Source organism: Antechinus flavipes, chromosome 3 (assembly GCF_016432865.1).
Source record: "Antechinus flavipes isolate AdamAnt ecotype Samford, QLD, Australia chromosome 3, AdamAnt_v2, whole genome shotgun sequence".
Classification (NCBI taxonomy): domain Eukaryota; kingdom Metazoa; phylum Chordata; class Mammalia; order Dasyuromorphia; family Dasyuridae; genus Antechinus; species Antechinus flavipes.
This window is the reverse complement of record NC_067400.1, coordinates 290,654,137-290,673,289: the sequence shown is the minus strand read 5'-3', so window position 1 is coordinate 290,673,289 and position 19,153 is coordinate 290,654,137. Positions and strand designations below refer to the sequence as shown.

General features: G+C 34.7%; 1 protein-coding gene and 1 pseudogene across 1 annotated transcript in view; both read left to right on the top strand.

Annotated features, from left to right (window-relative positions):
- LOC127554009 (target of Nesh-SH3-like) overlaps positions 1–19,153 on the top strand; it is a 122,363-nt gene that overhangs the window by 77,890 nt on the left and 25,320 nt on the right. The window lies entirely within an intron of this gene.
- LOC127553368 (60S ribosomal protein L37a-like) lies at positions 6,161–6,477 on the top strand (annotated as a pseudogene).

Here is a 19,153-nt window from a genome sequence, read left to right as displayed (position 1 = left end):
TACTTATGACCAAATTTAAGGGCACCATTGCCATCTTCCACAAGTTAAAAAAAAAAAAGAACTGATAAATCTTCTATTTGTATATGTATATGTATTATATTATATTATATTATATTAATGTATAGAGTAATCTTACATATACATATATATGCATATAGGCCGGGAGTGGGGACGGGAAGAAAAAAGAGAAAATAATTTACATGGTAACTTTGTATATTTGGAGGGAATAGCAAATTGTACATGATAAATTTGCAGTCTCTGTGCAATCTTTTTTTTTTTTTTTTGCTAAAACAAAAAATCCTGTTACAAATATTTTCGTGCAAATAGGTCCTTCTCTCTAGATTAATTTATTTTCTAGAATGTCTTCTAAGATTTTTGAAAGCAAAATTTTTCTGGTATTGATCTCTTACATTAGACATACATGCAAAGATACATTCAAGATGTTCCTAGCAAGTCTAGACATGAAAGTAAAGGACCATTTCAGTAATTTGGCCATGGAACATGGAGGGCTAATCTCAGAATAAGCTTTCAAACCCTATAAGCACTTGAAATCTCTCACTCCAGTTTTCCTAAAGTTGGATTTAGGGATTTTTCCAAACCTTAATTTTAGTTCTTCTCCTTAGGTTTCTTCTTTTTCCCCAAATTGTGACTCAACCATGCTTTCAGTCTAAGTCCAACTTGTTGGAAGAGAAATTTCTATATTCTAAATTCTGTATGCTAAATGAACTGAACCAAGAGAACATAATATGTAGCAACAGCAAGTGTTTGAAAATAATCAAGAATGAGTAAATTTTCTGAGTATTATAAATACCTAAATAGGACCTTTGAAGGTCTTATGAAGTAAGATGCTGTCTACTTCCAGAGAAAGAATTGATAATAAGAAGTATGCATAGTGTGGTTTTACATATTTATATCTGCATACACACACACACACACACACACACACACACACATATATAGCATGAGCTTGTGTAGGTGAAAAATGATGGACTTCTCTAATGGGAAAGAAGAAAAAGGAGATAGTTTGGAACTTAAGATGTAACCAAAAAAATTAAATTTTAAAAAAGAAAAAATCTTGTTTTACTCACACTGATACCCATCTTCTTTAAATATTTTTTTCAAAGTATCATGATATTTAGCTGCCATGTTATCTGGCTTTTCCAGTCATTTTAATAATATACATTTGAACTATTTTTATTAAAGCTTTTTATTTTCAAAATATATACATGAATAATTTCTGAATTTTACCCCTACAAAACTCTACGTTCTAATTTTCCCCCCCTTTCACATCCCTTCCCCCAGTGAGCAAGCGATACAATATATGTTAAACGTGTGCAATTCTTCTATACATATTTTCACAAATATGCTGCACAAGAAAAATCAGATCAAAAAAGGAAAAAAAAATGAGAAAGAAAACAAAATGCAAACAAACAACAATAAAAAAGAGTGAAAATACTATGTTGTGATCCACACTCAGTTCCCATATTCCTCTCTCTGGGTACAGATGGATTTTTTTTCATCACAAGATCATTGGAACTGGTCTGAATCACCTCATTGTTGATGAGAACCATGTCCATCAGAATTGATCATTGTATAATCTTGCTGCTGCTTTATATAATGATTTCCTGGTTCTGCTCATTTCACTTAGCATCAGTTCATGTAAGTCTCTCCAGGCCTCTCTGAAATTAACCTGCTGTGAATGGAACACATAGAACAATATCTTATAGATATTCTTATAGAACAAGAATATTCCATAACATTCATATACCACAACTTGTTCAACCATTCTCCAACTAATGGGTATCCACTCAGTTTCCAGCTTCTTGCCACTACAAAAAGAGCTGCCATAAACATTTGTGCACATGTGGGTCCCGTTCCCTCCTTTAAGCTCTCTTTGGGATTCCAGTAGAAACACTGCTGGATCAAAGGGTATGCACAGTTTGATAACTTTTTGAGCATAGTTCCAAATAGTGAGTTCTTATCCCAAAAGCTGGAGTCTTTAGATTTGTCAAACACTAGATTACTATAGTCATTGACTATTTTGTCCTATTCCATTGATCAACTACTCTTTTCTTAGCCAGTACCAAATGGTTTTGATGACTGATGCTTTACAATATAATTTTAGATCTGGTACAGCTAGGCCACTTTCCAATTATTTTTCATTGTACTGTATTATGGATATGCTTGTTTTGTTCCATGAACTGAAAATAAAATAAATTTTTCTAAAAAGTAAATGTTCCAGGGTACTTTTCTGAAGTACAGACCTCATTTTTTTTCTTCCTGTTAAAAAATTAAGATTAAAAGCCGGAGCTGTTTCATTTTTGCCTTTGTATTTTTAGTAGATAACACAGTGCCTGGAACATAGTACAGACTTAATAAATCATTGATGATTGATTAATTTGAGAATCTCCATGTTTTTAGAAGACATGATCCCTTGTTCAAAAATAAAGGTTTAATTGTGCACTTCACGGAGAAATCCTAAGTCTTTAGTAAATTTAGTTCTTTTCATCTAACCCTTCTGGCAGCATTCACATTCCTTGAGAATATCCATAAATTGAATTTCAGAAATACTACTTGAGCCAAGAGAAGTTGTAAAGGGCTTGGGCTCCAACCAGTACATTAGACTCATACTGTCCCACTAAATAAAAGAAACAGCAGAAAGCAAAGTAATGAAGGAAAGAAATATTTGGCTATATTAACTTTTTCCTCTGTTACTCTCTCAAAATGTGTTCCAAACATGCAATTAATCTATTGTTAGAATTGTCATCATTGGTTTAGGTGAAAAATTATGGAACCTTCAAATAGCAAAATAGATGATGATCGAAGTAAAGTAATGTTGACATGCTGGCTCCATGAGACTGTTCCTGTAACTGTAGTGGCAAGGTACTCTATAGAGAATTGGCAATGTTCCTCATGTATTCCTCAAGCCATGTCTAATAAGAACTGTGGGAAGCATGAATATTTAAAATGCAATTTCTCCAAAGGGCTTTCCCAGTCAAGAACACCCATTGTCCAGCTTACAGTACAATCTGTAAGATCCCCTTTGTTTTTGATTTGTCCAATAATTGTTGGCCAATAAATAATGTTGACTTTGACTTGTGTCTCAGTTACAAGAAGGACACCATGGAATTGGTGGAAAGAGATCCTTCTTGAAATTTAGAAAACCTGAATTCAAATCCCACTGCTGATATTTACAAGCTCTATGATTCTGGGCAAGAAACTTAACCTCTCTGGCTCTTGGTTTCCTATTCTTTAAAATCTGCAAAAGAGTTCAGATGTTTTTTAGTTATATCCAACTATTTGTGACCCCTTTGGGGTTTTCTTGGCAAAGATACTGAAATGGTTTGCCATTTCATTCTCCATTTGATTTTATAGATGAGGAACTGAGGCAAACAGGGTTAAGTGACTTGCTCAGGGTCCTATAATTAGCAAGTATCTGAGGTTGGACTTGAATTCATATAGATGAGTCTGCCTGATTCTAAGCCCAGTGCTCTCTCCACTGGGCCATCTAGCTGCCTATAAAATGAGAAGACGGGACTAAATGATACTTAAGGTTCTATGGTATAATTCCTTTCAATGGAACATTTAAGCACCTACAATGTGTAAGATACCAACCATTTTTAGGACTAGACATAAAAAGAGAAATAAAAAAAATCTCTTTATCTAAAAAAACAGTCTACTCTAACATTTTCCCATCTCTTTTTAATTTTATATGTAAAATGCCTTTATGGAAAGAAAAACTTTGTTCCATACATTCACAAAAAAACATATATTTTCTTAATAGTGGAACTCTTCTGGAAGAGAGATTAATACAGTCTTGAGTTTATAATACTTCCTTTTGAACTTTCCTCCCTTTTGTGATCCTCTATTTTATTTTTTTAAAAATCTGTTCATCTTTATCTGGAGACAAAAACTCTTATAAAAATAAAGACAGCAAATAAACAGGGTTTAACTAGGTTAGGAATCTTCCAAGATCTGTGATGCCTGTTGGCCAGTCAGCAATAAGTCAGGGATGAGAGAGAAGAGATGGGAATCACTTTATCATGTCCCACAACTCAGTATGCGGGTACATTTAAGTAAGCAGTAAATTCTGTGCAAGCAAATGACTCTTTTTGGGAAAGGCAATTGGGTTAAGTGACTTGCCCAAGTAATTGACAAAAGTCTCAGATCAAATTTGAAACTCAGGTCCTCCTGACTCTAAGAACAGTATTCTCTCCATGGTGTCACTTAAGCTTGAATTGTTCATGACTGTGTTCAATATACAGTAGTAGCTCCCTTCTTTGCCATCAACTCACCACTGATCACATCTGCCCTGGTGCCTCTCATCTTTATAGAAAACAAAAGTTCTTGAGTTTCCCCTACCCATTTGGGCTTCTGCCTCCCATGATGTTTTAATCTTTCCTTCCAACCATGGAAAAAACTACCCTTCCCATCAGCTTTTTGCCATTAAAGAGCTTCAAAGGAATTGCTTTTAATATTAGGAAAATAAGTGATAATGCTATAGCCCAACACATTAATAGATAATTAAAATATTTAAAGATGCCATATATTTGCATAAAGTTTTATAATTTACAAATACTTTCATGAGTTTTGAGAGTATAACTAATGAATTTCAAAGCTAGCAAAAGAGCAGAGTAAAAAAGCAAGGAGTTATAACTCTGATGTGCAGCAGAGAAATTAGGCATATGTTTTGGGTGTAGAGTAGACCACAAGCTTAGAATAAGTCAAGGGAGTTAATCTGGGTTCCTCTATTCAAATATTTTTAGGGGTCTGGAAGCATTTATGGGGGAAACACACACACACACACACACACTCTTTCTCTCTCTCTCTCTCTCTCTCTCTCTCTCTGTGTGTGTGTGTGTGTGTGTGTGTCTCTGTCTATCTCTGTCTCTATGTCTCCCTCTCTGTCACTGTCTGTTTCTCTCTCTGTCTCTGTCTCTGTCTCCCTCTCTGTCTCTCACTGTTTCTCTCTGTGTGTCTCTCTCTGTCTGTATCTCACTCTCTCTCTCTTTCTCTCTATTTGTCTGTCTCTCTCTCTCTTTTCTGTTTTTCTCTCTTTATTTTCACCAACCTCTAAGTGAATTTGAGTACTTCTTTCAATTACATTATTCTGAAAAGGAGCCCATAGATTTTGCCAGATTACTGGAGTAGAGATGACATAAGAAAAGGTTAAGAACTCCCAACATAAAACAAGCACAAAAACTAAAAGTTCTATTATACTTTCTATTACTTAAACCACACTGGTGATACTGTGTTCAGTTTGGGGAGCGACATTTTAGAAATAATATTGATTACCTGGAAACCTCTACAGAGGAAACAGACCAAAACATTGACAAGAGTTTCAGAAATTGGGCCATAGGAAAATTGGTTGAAGTAATTAAATGTCTATCAGGGAACCTGACAATAAAAGACTTTGAGGTGTCCTAACTGCTACTTTCAAATATCCAAAGGAAGGTCACGTGGAAAAAGTACTCTACTTATTGACTGGAGAGCAGAAATTGGATCAATGGATAGATATATATTACTCACACAAATAGGCCTCATGATTATACTTCTGTTCCAAGTTTATGATCTGCATCCTAAACTATTCATTTATTTCCTTATTCTGTTCAGGTGATCTGTGATATACTCTCACAACAATATCATTTTTGCCTCCCTCCTCCATTCATCCTTTCCACCATCCTTTCTTTTCCAATTTGTGGATTTCCTCACAGAATGTAACTTTTTCAGATGTATTTCTGCTTCTCCAGAGTTTTTGCCTATTCATGAAATCTAGCTCATCAAATTTCAATGATATACTAACATCCTTGTGTTAGTATTCTTTGTTCATCTTGTTTAATTAATTATATTTTGTGTATTTCTGCATTGACTTTTGAATCTGTGGCTTATGCTGCTTGTTTTCTTCATGGATATTATCCCATATCCTACTTTTCCTCTCGATCTTTCTTTTTCTTATACCTACTACTCCCTATAATAGATAGCATCTGACTTAACAGAGTTTCATGGCCAGCTTTCTCTATCCTCCTCCATTATCAGTTTAAAGCTATTTCTGGATTATTTTCAATCAGGATACATCTCAATTCTGAAACCAGATTTACATCCATACTAGTGCCTATCAGTTTTTCATGGTTCTCCGAACTCTGGTCCTACAGCTAGCAAGATGACTAAATGAATCAAAAAGATCACAATTTTTGATTAATATGGAACACATTATGTTGCATCCTCAGAAAAATGATGAAGAACATTGAAATTAGCCAGCATGCAAAGTACATTTATTTTTTCTGTGGTAAGGCCAAAATGAAGAGATGAACTATCTCAAGTTTCTGGCATTGTGGATTCTCTTTGAAAACAGTAGCTGGTAGTACATGGACCTATAATGTCATATCTACAGTAACAGTCAACTATACCATCAGAAAACTGAAGGAATTGAAAGATCAGAAAAATCTCTTTACCAAGTATCTGTGGCCCATGATATGAAAATAAATGGATTAATTAATGGGAAAAAATTCCATAAAAGTGAATATACTTTTACTAGTAAATCTAAACCTTGCTCAGAATTTGATCATTTAGATGGAAATTTCAAGTAATTAGGTTCTATTGGCCTGATCTTTTCTGAAGGATTTGATAGATTTATGCTTTACCTCAAATGAATATTCATTTTCAAGTTAAATATTGGTATTGATCTTGTAAAAAGTCTGTGGGTTGATAAAAAGCAGCTAATTAGATAAAAACTTTTCTGCTAAAGTATCAAGCAGTCTAAGACCTGGATTTCATCAAGTTACATGCTGTATGCTTAAGCTATCCAGCGTAGATGACTTTATATTCTTTTATTTGCTGAAGCAATTGGAATTAGGTGACTTGCCCAGAATCACACAGCTAGGAAGTGTTAATGTTTGAGGTCAGATTTGAACTCAGGTACTCTGACTTAAGGGCTGGTGCTCTATCCACTATGCTACCTAGCTACCCCATGACTTCATAGTTTTAAAGATCTTTAGCAACAGATATTTTGAAAACTCCCTTAGTGCTTTATTCCAAATTACATTTGAAAGAATTTTACCCATCCTTTGGCATTCTAGCACATATCCAAATTTACTGCTATTCTAATTTGAAAAAAGAAAAAGAAAAGAAAACTGTTTTTAGCTCCCCCCTTTATTTTGAAGGACCTTTTCTGCTTATTCATCTCTCCTTCAAAATGAATATTCATTTCCAAGTTAAACATTAGTATCTGGCTGTGTGTACAGACCTTCTGGTTGCTATTATTGTTTGTAATAATTTCTCTTAATATATTAAAAATCTCTGGAGTTTATTATTAAGATTTGTTACTCAAGGAATCTACTTCTTTCTACCCACTGATTTACTACATGACCTTTGGCAGTTCCTCCCTCATTTGTGAAGGGGTGATAATGTCTATTTTTTGCAGATGGGCCGTGGGTGGATTAATGGATTCATGATTACAAAATGATAAGCTGAAATCTCTGGGTGAGAGATGTTCCATAAAAGCAAATCATTTTTATCTTATCATGAAAAATAAATTATCTCCAATTCATTTATTTATCATTTTACTTTTTAACAAAGTGGTGATATTTATTGATTCAAATATTTAAATAAGCTAGGATCTTACTGAGGTGAATTTCCTGCCTAGCAATGCAGATTGCAATTCAGTCTTGCCTGACTATCCTGAGTCACACTTGTTTGAGTTTTTCCATTGTTTCTCAATAAAGGAATCCATATAATATGACGGATTCTTTCTTCACTTTTTTTTAAGTGAGTCCATAAGTATTTTTAAGTGCCTACTATGTTCCTGGATTCAGGATAAGGGCTGACATTAACATAGTAAAGATGCAGGGGAAGACAAGAATTATCCATTGGTTCTTCTTCATTTTCACAATGAAACCAGTTCATCCTTTTGTTTAAGCACACATTTATTTGTTCAGTCAATTTTAAAGTTGTGTCCACTTCTTCATGACCCTATTTGGGGTTTTCTTATTAAAGATACTGAAGTGGTTTGCCATTTTCTTATCCAGCTCATTTTACAGATGAGGAAACTGAGGCAAATTGGGTTAAGTGTCTTGTTCAGGGTCATATAGCTAGAAAGTGTCTAAGGCCAGATTTGAATTCAAGAAGATGAATCTTCCTGACTTTAGCCCTGACACTCTACACACTGTGATATCTAGCTGCCTCGAGCCCTGGCATGCTCCAATAGAGCTCCAATCTAACCTCTGAGGAATAACTCCACCAAAGAGAAGCAAGTAATGAATTCTCTATCCACAACAACTAATAGACCAAAGAAAATTAAAGAATGGTCTACAGTTCCATGTAGGGCCTTTCTACTTCTGTAGTTATGGTGGCAAAGTAGACAAAAACTGGGTAGAGAAGGCTAAGAATCATATAGTTCTTAAACTATGATTATGCTCAGTACAGTTACTTTGTTATAACTGCTTTACTTGTGAGAAAATTTTAATATAAGGTCATTGTACAATGACAAATAAATAATAGACATGCATGCTCCTGGAGTAAATAAATCACATCAATATTGTCATTCTTGCCATAATTTAAATCAAAAATAAGTTATAGATCAATGACAAATATGGCAGGATTTTGTGCCATTGGGCATTGTGTGCCCAAATGTAGCAAGAACTGTTATTTTATGAGATAATTGATCATTTTGCTCTATTGCAAAATAGAAGAATAAACAAAAAAATCACCATGAAAATAATTAGAATTTATTCATGAAAAATCTATTGCAGAGGATGAAGAGTTAAAAGAAAAAAAGATACAAAAAATGCCTAGCAAAATCTTCTAAACCAAACCATTATACACTATGATACTCAGTGACTTGGGTGTGGGAGAGAAATTATTCTCATGACTACCACACTATGTACCAGTATGAATGACAATACCACTATGGCCTAGGAGATAATTTTTGGAAATTACTATAGCTAAAAAAATTCATCAGACAGAAGTCATTTTGGTGAGGAACCTCTGAAAATTTAGTTATGGTTTTCATGTAAAGACATGTAATCTATAACAAATTTAAAGTCTTTGCAACTTGCTGAATTTCACTTTGCAGTTTGCTGAATTTTGCTAAAGCTTCATTAGAGACACTATGAATGACTTTAAAGGACCATGATCACCTCCATGTCATCATAAGGCATCAAAGAAGGATTTTGGTTGAGGGAGGGCAACAGCAAAAAAAAAAAAAAAAAAAATTGGGAAATATGGTTCAGGATCAAGAACCAAAAGAAATCAAAGATTTAGTTTATTCAGAAGATGAATTCTTATATTTTTTTTAAAGAAGTGAATCAGAAGTCAATAGACATAGGGTATAAAAAGCAACTCTACAGAAAAATCCAAAAAACAGGAAATCAGTGGATACTCTTATGTTAGTGCTTTCTGAACAATGGTTTGAATGTATTAAGAGCAATGTTCAAAGTTCAATACTAAATTAGAAAAACAAATATGAAAAGATGATACTAGATAATTGTTAAAAACCACACCTCGAATTCTCAAACAGCTTTGGGGGAAAAATTGAGATGGAGGATGGATAACCAAAAAAAAATCAACACAAGTGTGAACAACACTATTTTTCTACAAAACTCTGATTTATGTAAAGCAATAGCCACAAGAAAGAGGCTAAAATAACCCCAAAATCGCCTTGGTCAACAGTATGGTTTTTCTTGCCAAATGGGGATATGTGGCAGCTAAGGATTACAACAATTCAGAAAATAAGCTTATTTTTAAAATATTATAGAGAGATGGTAAAAGATTACAAACAACATCAGAAAATAGAAAAGGGTGTAGATGATAATGCAAAAAAATATGGTTGATGTAAGAACCAACTTAAATATGTTTCCTTCAAGAACTTTAAAAGATAAAACTGGAAATAGTAACACCAACTGAAAATGAAACAGGTCTGTTAACATTTATAATAACCAATTATCATAATTGATTGTCATATAATCATTGAATTGAACCACTATATTTAGATTCAGCACCTCAGTTATCAATGTTGTAAGATAAAACAGAAATGGTGCTGAAGAAGAGGAAGATGGGGAAAGTGGCTGTACCAGGACAAGTTCACAAAGAAGAAAGTTTTGCTAGAGGCAAGATACTTTTGAATGGGGGCTGGGTGGAGTTTGGAGTGAGAGAGGGCAGAGTAACGAACACTAAGTGATACATATATAATATTGTATTTGAACTGGGTTCTCAAGGAAACCCATGGTTTCAAGATAGGGAGGGCAGGAGGGAGTATATTCTAGACATCAGGGACAGTTGGCATAATACCATAAAGATGGGAAATGGAATATTATAGGTAAAACAGCAAGGTTGTCTGGAGTATGGACTAATGGAATCAGAGTTAAAGAAAACTAGAAAGCGAGGAAGGAGGAAAAGTTATAAAAAATGTTTCAAACATCAAGCAAGAGTTTACATTTGCTTCTCTATACAATAGGAGCCCACTGGAGTTTGTTGATCACCTACGCTTTAGGGCAATTATTTGGGTGACTGTTGGGAGGTTGATTTGAAAAGGACAGAAGTTTGAAGTAAGGAAAAAAATTTGAGGCTATTTCAATAGTCTAGTCTAGCAGCTAGGTGGTACAATAGATGGCACACTGGGAATTCAAATCTGGTCTCAGAAACTTAATAAAGTCATGTAATCTTGGAAACATCAGCTAACCTAGACTCTATTTCCTCAAAATTCTGACAATAATAACACCTGCTTCTAGGGTTGTAGAAGGATCAAATGATATGATATTTATAAAACATTTAGCACAGTGCCTAGCAATAGTAAGCACTATACAAATACTAATTACCTTCCAACTTCCTTTTAGGTGAAAAGTGATGAAAGCCAGGGTTAGGGTTTTGAGTAGAGCTAGTCTTAACTAACTATATGGGGTGTGAGTGGAAAGGAAAAGGCCTTAAAATAGAATTGATATGATTTGACATCTGAGATTGTGAATCTAAGTAACTGGGAGGACTGTAATATTCAATGGTAGTGTGAAAATTCAGAGGAGAAGTGAGCTGGGTTAAGGCAGGAATAATGATTTCTGTATTGAACTTATTAAATTTGACATACTCCAGGACAATCAATTTGAAATATTTACTAGGCAGTTGGTGATGTGGGACTGAAGCTTAGAAGAGAAAATGGGACTTGATAAGTAGATCTGGGAATCATCTAAATTTGTAGTTTTTCAGCAGTATCCAATCCTGTGTGACCCTATGGACTGTAACACAACAGGCCCCTCTATCCTCCATTATCTCTCAAATTCTGTCCAAGTTCTTGTTCACTGTTTCCATGACACTATCTATTCATCTCATCCTCTCATGTCCCTTTTTTGCCTTCATTCTTTCCAATAATCAGGGTCTTTTCCAATGAGTCCTATCTTTTCATTATGTGGCCAAAGTATCTAAGCTTCAACTTCAATAATTGACCTTGTTGTGAATAATCTGAAATAACTTTTTGTATGTATTTTTTTGTACTGATTTGATTTCTTTGCTGTCCAAAGAACTCTCAAAAGTCTTTTCTAGCACCATAATTCAAAAGCATTGATTCTGCAGCTCTCAGTTTTCTTTATAATACAATTCCCATAGTAAAATATTGCTATGAAAAAAAAAAAAAACAAACATGGTTTATATGGACCTTTGTCAACAAGATGATGTCTCTGCTTTTCAATATGCTGTTCAGTTTGCCATAACTTTCCTTCTAGGGAGCAAGCATCTTTTAATTTCATGGCTGCAATTGACATCTGCAGTGATCTTTGAGACTAAGAATATACAATATGACATTTCTTCCATTTCTTCTCCTTCCAAGATCTTAATTCTTTTTATGTTAAGCTTCAAATCAGTTTTTATACTTTTCTCTTTTATCCTTATCAAGAGGTTTCTTAATTCTTCATTTTCTGCTATAGAGATAACAATTGAATCCACAGAGCTGATAGGATCATCAAATGAGAAAGTGCTAAAAAGAGGAAGGGGAAGAGGAGGAAAGGAAAGAAAGAGAGGGAAAAGGAAAGGAAGAGACCTCAGAGTCTTGCATGATGAAAAGAAAAAGGAAAGTAGGAAATGGTCACATAGACAGAAGGGAAATCTAGAAAGAAAAGATCACGAAAATCTAGAGAAATAATTAATGAGTAGAGGGTGTCAGTAATTCTGAAAACTGTGGAGAAGTCAAGGAAAATAATGAGGTTTAGATTTGAGGTACCCAAATGAAATTAGGGTTTCTGGTGTTCAGGGAGTTAAATGAGGTCTAGGGGCAGCACAAGGGTAGGGAGTTCTGAGGATTCCCTTTCTGGTGGCACAAGAATCTCCTGTAAAGGAATTTACAGACCCAAAAATCTAGATTGATAAAATCTATGGGGATTGGAAGTAAGGTTCAAGTCTAGTTAAGGAAATAGGCAAGAGTAATAGGCACTAGAAATAGTATTCCAGTGGGCAGAGACCCTTGGTGTGCCAAGCGTAGGGCTGTAATGTTTGGAACTTCTGCAAAGAGAGTTTGGCTCTTTTTATAATGAGAGATTTCGCTAAAGGGGACCCGTGGGTGAAGTCCCAAGTTGGCTCAGATCTGGTGGGGACTGGGACAAGCCAGGATCTCCTATTGGAATTCGAAGGGGTGCTTTTGACCAGGATTTGTGAATCAAAGGTCCTAGCTTCTTGAATTGATAATGCATCAGCCAGGAGGGGCTGGGAGTAATCTGGATCACAAATCAATTTGAAAGAATCACAAATCAGTTTCTTAAAGGGATCACAACCCTCTTTAGAAAATGAGGAAGAGAAAAGAGTGTTATATTTGGCAATTAAAAGATCCAGCTGACTTTGGGGAGAGCAATTTCAGTTGAGTAATAAGGCTGGAAGCTAAATGGGTTGTAATTAAGAACAGAATGCCAGGAAAGGAAGTGCCAGGAGGCACTGGATAGAAGAGTGTTTCAGGAGTTTGGTTGGGAAATTGAGGAGAAACATAAGATGATAACAGGGATAGTGGAATCTGCTGGGTTTATTTTTTTTTTAAAGATACAAGTGACTAGGACATATTGGTAAACAACAAGGAAGAAACCACTAGATTGTAAGAGATTAAAAAGGGAGGGCAATAGGGGTAATAATCTGTCTGAGAAGATGGGAATGAGTGTGATCAAAATTTTATAAAGAAGAATTGGATTTGTTGAGAAGGAAGGGCTGTCTTATCTGAAAAAAAAGGGGGTGGTGGGGAATTCCAGAAGATAGAGACAGTGAGTTGTGAGATGAAGAGCAGTAAAAAAGAATGTTTGAGAAATAGCTTCAAATGGGTGGGGGTGGGTGAGGTAAATTTTGATGCAACAGTTTCATTTAGGAAAATGAGGGCCAGTGGGGGCTATAGCTGGAGACTTGAGGAGAGAAGATATATCTTGGAACAACTTCTGTGAAAAGTGGGCTTGATGGAATAAATTAGGGAGGATTGAGAGGATTGTCTTGCTACAGCAAAAGCCAAGTTGAGATTAGATAGCATAAATTTGTAATGGAATAAATTAGCATGCTTTTAAGGCTTCTTCCAGCTTTGTTTAGCTGCATATGAGTAAATAAAGGATTCAATGGATGGGAATAATCCAGAGTTGGAGTTTGGCAAAACATGAGCACATTAGGACAAAGGAGCAAGGAAATTGAGAGTAGACAATAGAGCAATGTTAAATTAGTTCAGTAAGGGGCTGAGGCTGAGAAGAGATGGATGTAGGCAGATCTGGGGTGGTAGTCTGACAAAATATAATGGAGTAAAGATATTGCATATTGTATTGAGGATATAGAATAGGTTTAAGAGAAGTAAGGCATATGGAGAGATGAAATAGTAGGAGGTTGGGTTTGGATAAAAGAATTTCAGATGGAAATGTGGCTATCTTTTTGTACAGTTGAGATAGAAGCAAGGGATTGGTCATGAGAGTTGAATAAATTAAGGAATTGAGAGGTAAGGCTATTTGGGGGTTATATTAACATATATGTTTATAGTAGAAGGTCAGAAGGAGTAGAAGAGAAATACTGATGCAACACTCTGAAGTCATTGAAAAAGGAAGAAAAATATCCTGGGTATTTGTATAGCCACTATTAGGTGATAAATTTGGATAAAATGAATCTTACAAGACCAGGGATTGATGAGCTATAAGTGGCAATGGAAAGTCTGAAAATTGCAATTGTGAACGAGGAAAATTCCTATTTAATCTCTGTGACCAGTGATTTGAGAATTTGTGGAAAAGTGCAACCAAAAATGGAAAAAGAAGGCTTGAGTTATAGGATCCTAGAAGGATCCTGGTTTTAACAAGAGTAGGAGATAGAAAAGAGAGGAAGAGGAGTAAAATGACAGAAAATTTGTTCTTTATGGAGCAGGAATTCCAGAAGACACTGTAAAAGGACTTTGCAAATAAATAAATTGTGAAGAAGGGAATAGCATTCAAAGAGATTCAAAGGTTGATGGGGATGAGCAAGTAGGTAGTAGGGATTAGAGATGGTTTGTTCTTTGGTAATCTGGAATTCAGTATGACAGTCATAGTGGGGATAAGAACCAGCAAAAAAAAAATTTAATCATTGAATAATGAGCCCAAACAAAATATCAAAAGAAAGGAGGTCCGTTGATGAAGACAAGTGGAATATTTTCCCTCTCTTTTCCTGTAATCATGACCCATTTGTGTGAGCCCAGCAAAGATGCATTCATCGTACCAAGAATTCTGCAGAGATGGGTTTATGCTGTGGTTCAGGGGGAACACACATGCTCTCAAAGTCAAGAGAATAGACCAATAACTAATAACATACATGTCCACTTCCTTATCTCCATAAATTCTTCATAAGAATTATTTAACATATATATTAAGGACATATACCTCAGAACAAAATATCAAGACATAGCAGATTTTCACAAATGATTTACAGTAACACAACTCATTACAAATGTAGAGTGTCAGATACTGAAATCTTTATCTTTGCCGATTATACTGTAAAAGCATCTGACATATAAGAATAAAAAAGAAAGGCTATTGCCTATGCACATGTTAGGGTAACAGAAAATTCCTTGACATAGTCACAGAAACAACATATAAAGAAATGAATTTTAAAATATATTAAGCTAATCTGTAGAGATCATACTATCATAGATTTGAGATGAATGGACAGTAGAGTCCCATAAGGACACAACAAAAAGTCATATACTCTTTACAGCTTTCTGCTTCTTTCTCTTTTTTTTTCCCCACAACACATGTTTTAAATGTTCTCACTTCTGATCTATTTCTGTAGCATGTTGCTTTTTTATCCAGCTGCTGACATTTTTTTCAAGGATTCAATATAGAAAAAGAGAAAGAGAACATTTTGTGGATATTGGAATTTATTGTCAACTCATTGTATTTAAAGTCTTCTTAACATCTGAAACTATTTTAATCAATATCATCTGAGACGGAAGGACTACATTCCATCCATTCTGTAGTGACAGTTTGGGGATATTTAAAAGAAAAATCAAATCATGGCTGGGAGCTCTGTGGCTACTGGCACTTATAGTTGGGTTTCCGCACTGCAGGGGGATATTAGTTATAAAGGAAAAACATCACTACAGTATGTGTTTCATTAGACATTTTTAAAAACAAATAACATTTCTGTTCTTCATAAACATAAAAATTCAGCCTAAAGCAACATTCTCCAATTTGGGGACTATCCCCCCTTCCCACTATCTTCCACCAAGATTAAGGAAATAGAAGAAGAAAAGCAAAATTGTGAAATAGATTTCTTTTGTCTTTAGGATACTTTATCTTGTGAATGATTTTTCCTCATTCTGTCAACTAGACCCTGTAATCTCTGTGTAGTCATCTATGGATCTTTCTACCCTTCAATTTGTCAAAATTGCCCTTTCTCTAACTTTTTGTAAAGGAACCTATAAGCTCATTTCTGGTATGGTCTTTTTCTTTTTTTCATTCAGTTTTTATTCACAGCTATAAAACTCACTGCCCTCTTGTAGTGTGCTTATAACCAAACTTTCTAATTTGTAATATAAGGTCCCTTCGAGCTCCAAATCTGTTATTCCACAAATTATAACAAGGCACATAAAGATAATATTAAATTGTCCTCTAAAATAAAAAAAAAATTCAAAGGCTCAATTCTAGCAGAATTTTTACTTTCTCCTCAACAGTATGAATATTTTTGTGTGTCTCAAAATGGGGTGCTTCTGTTTCATTTTTATTCAAGAAATAATGTCTTTATTTGAGTTTGCAGAATGGTAGAAATATGAGAACTACTAATCTAAAGAATAATATTTAGAAAACTATTTATAGTCTATCACTAAATTCAGAGGATGCCATAGATTTTGTTAAATAAATATGATTTTAACAGAAAAGACCACCAGTCTTTTGTAGGAAATATCATTTCTCTGTGTAAGAATCCTAAGGGTTTTGTGGTCTAAAAAGGGTTCAGAATAATCACTATGGGATAGAATGCCATTGAAAATAACAAAAGCAGGAAAAAATACCACTCCTGTTAGCCAAAGGATAATAAAGTTATAGAAAAAGATCTATTCAGCACTGAAAACAATGAGTTGAAAGTGGCTGCTTTCCATTTCTACCACTGTCTCACATCACTTCTCTAGGAATCGATTCCTTCTCTTAGTTAGCAATCTTATGGAAATATTTGTGGTTCTAAGAAACTACAGGCAAGGCAGCCACCCAGGCAGTAGAGTATGTAGCCCACTCTGCTGGTGGCCTCTATATGGTGTTCTAGTCCCTAGATTCCACAAAAATAGATTTCACTATTTTTTGCTTTGCTCCCTTTACAATCTTAGCCCTATAATCAGAAGCTTTAACAAGGCATTGTTATTCACCTTATCTTACCTTAATGGTGTTACTCCTGTACATGCTGCCTTGTTAATCTTCACTTTGGGGTTACCTCTATCCATAGACCTGAGTATTCTACAAAGTCATGCTACCTAGCCTCAGGTGGGCTCTCATTCTACAAAGCAATTCTATTGATCTGTAGCTAATTCGCTATAATATACTCTTTCTCAAGGAGTGTTCCAAACATGCTGTTTTTTGATCAAACCCCTAAATGTGGTCCAAACCCTCTCAGCAGATAATTCTACCTTCTCTTCAAATAGCCCTTATTCAGCCTGTGAAGACTGCAACCATGTGTTGTAAATTCTCTCTCTCCTATTCTTCTTGCCTCAATACCTAATCCAATTTCTCTTTCAAATGCAAAGGATAAGATGATCCCACCTCTTTGCCATGTACCCTTAGATTTGATCCCCTTCTTTCTCCTCCAGAATCTTATCCACTGAACATTCACACTGCTATATTCATTCTATCCTCTACTGAGTTTTTTCTCATTAATGGCAAAAATGTACAGTTTTCTCCTATTCTAAAAATATATGCTATTCTCTTGATCTTCCCATTTGCTCCTTGATATTTTCATCCAATAAGATCTAGACTCCCAACTTCCTCGGGGAAGAAGGAGAAATCTCCTCAAATTTGACACAGCTCAAACTGAAATTATCTACTATTTCCAACTTTCTTTTCTTCCCAATTTCAACTGTTGGGCTCCATACCTTAATTATCTTTGACTCCTCCTTCAACCCATATCAAATAAATTACTAAGTCTCGTGATTTTCTGTTACTCAGCAAGAAATAAAACATTTAGAAAGCACTTACATACTATCAACTATGCTGGGTACTGATGCTATACAAGACAGTCCCTCCCGTTAGAGAGCTTTTATACCCCCACAATGTCTCATCACCTTGAAACTATCTTAGTTCAGATCATTATTACTTCATTTTTTTGGTGGGGGGGGGGAGATTCTTATCCAACAAAGCCTTAGGAAAGGGAGATATATGTGTATTTATTCTAGACTAAAACCTTACATTTATTCCTATTAAATTTCTCATTAAAGATAGAAAAATCCTCATTAGAGGTGATATTTAAAACTCTAGCCTGCTACTCTCTCTCTCTCTCTTTTTTTAGTCCTAATTTCATCATCCAGCATGTTATCTATCTGCGGACTAGATAAGCTTGAAATCTATGTCTTTCTCCAAAATAAATCTAGGTCAGAGTCAAGGGAGAAAGTGAATTTACTAGATATGTAGGAATGGTATCCCAAGTGTCAAGAAGAAATGGGACTCAGGGCACCATTTAGATAGAGTTGTTATCTTTAGAGAGGCGAAACACCTCTCTTAGACTGGAGAGAATAAGTAGGTAAGAGGATCTAGATAGGTTAAAGTGAAAAAACAGAAAGATGAGAGAACTTATTTCAAATGGAATTCATTTTTTTGGTAGTAAATAAAGAGATAATAAGACTATTAGCCTATATATATATATATATATATATATATATATATATCAGTAGGCTTCCCACTTCCTTTCCAAATATTCTTCCTTTTCATTCATCCTACAGAGAACACTAAACCAGCTCCAACCAGTTAGAGAACCTATCATTAAATTTTCAGTGTGAATTTTGCACCTAGGAATCAACAAAAGCTAGGAAAAGCTTTATTGTTTTGTTGGTTTTCTAAGTAAGTGATGGAGAAAATGTTAATAATTCAAATTAAATGTAAAAGTTTATATATATCTTTTGAGGGGGTAGAAGTTGTTTGTTTTCTAAAGAGTTGCTTGTTAAATATTTACTATCAGATTCCTAGAGACATATAGATATATCCCTTTACTTTGTATATAAATCTTATAATCCTTTGTCCCATTCTTATTTGATTCTTTCTCTGGAACTAAATTTGCCACTTGGGAAATTGTTGGCCTTAAGAATACAAAATGAGTCCAACATTTCATGAGGCTATTTAGGGATCCCAGACTCATTTGATTTTTCTCCAAGTCAATGAAATTAGTAGAATTTACAAAAGAGTCAGGACATTTAACAAATGAATAGAAATTTATCAATGACAATTGTATCATCACATAGCACATAAAACTTACTATGAATTTTTACATCATAGAAGTTGCTTGCTACTAATCAAAAATATTTTGCAAAAGTGACAGCCATGGCTTAAACACCTCCTTTCTAGTCTTCACTTTACAACTAGCTTGTGTGAACTTAGGCAAATTATTTCACGACTTGGAACTCAGTTGTTTTTTTTTTGTTGTTGTTGTTGTTCAGAAATTTACAGCCATGTCCAACTCTTTATGATCCCATTTGAGGTTTTCTTGTTAAAAATATTGGTGTATT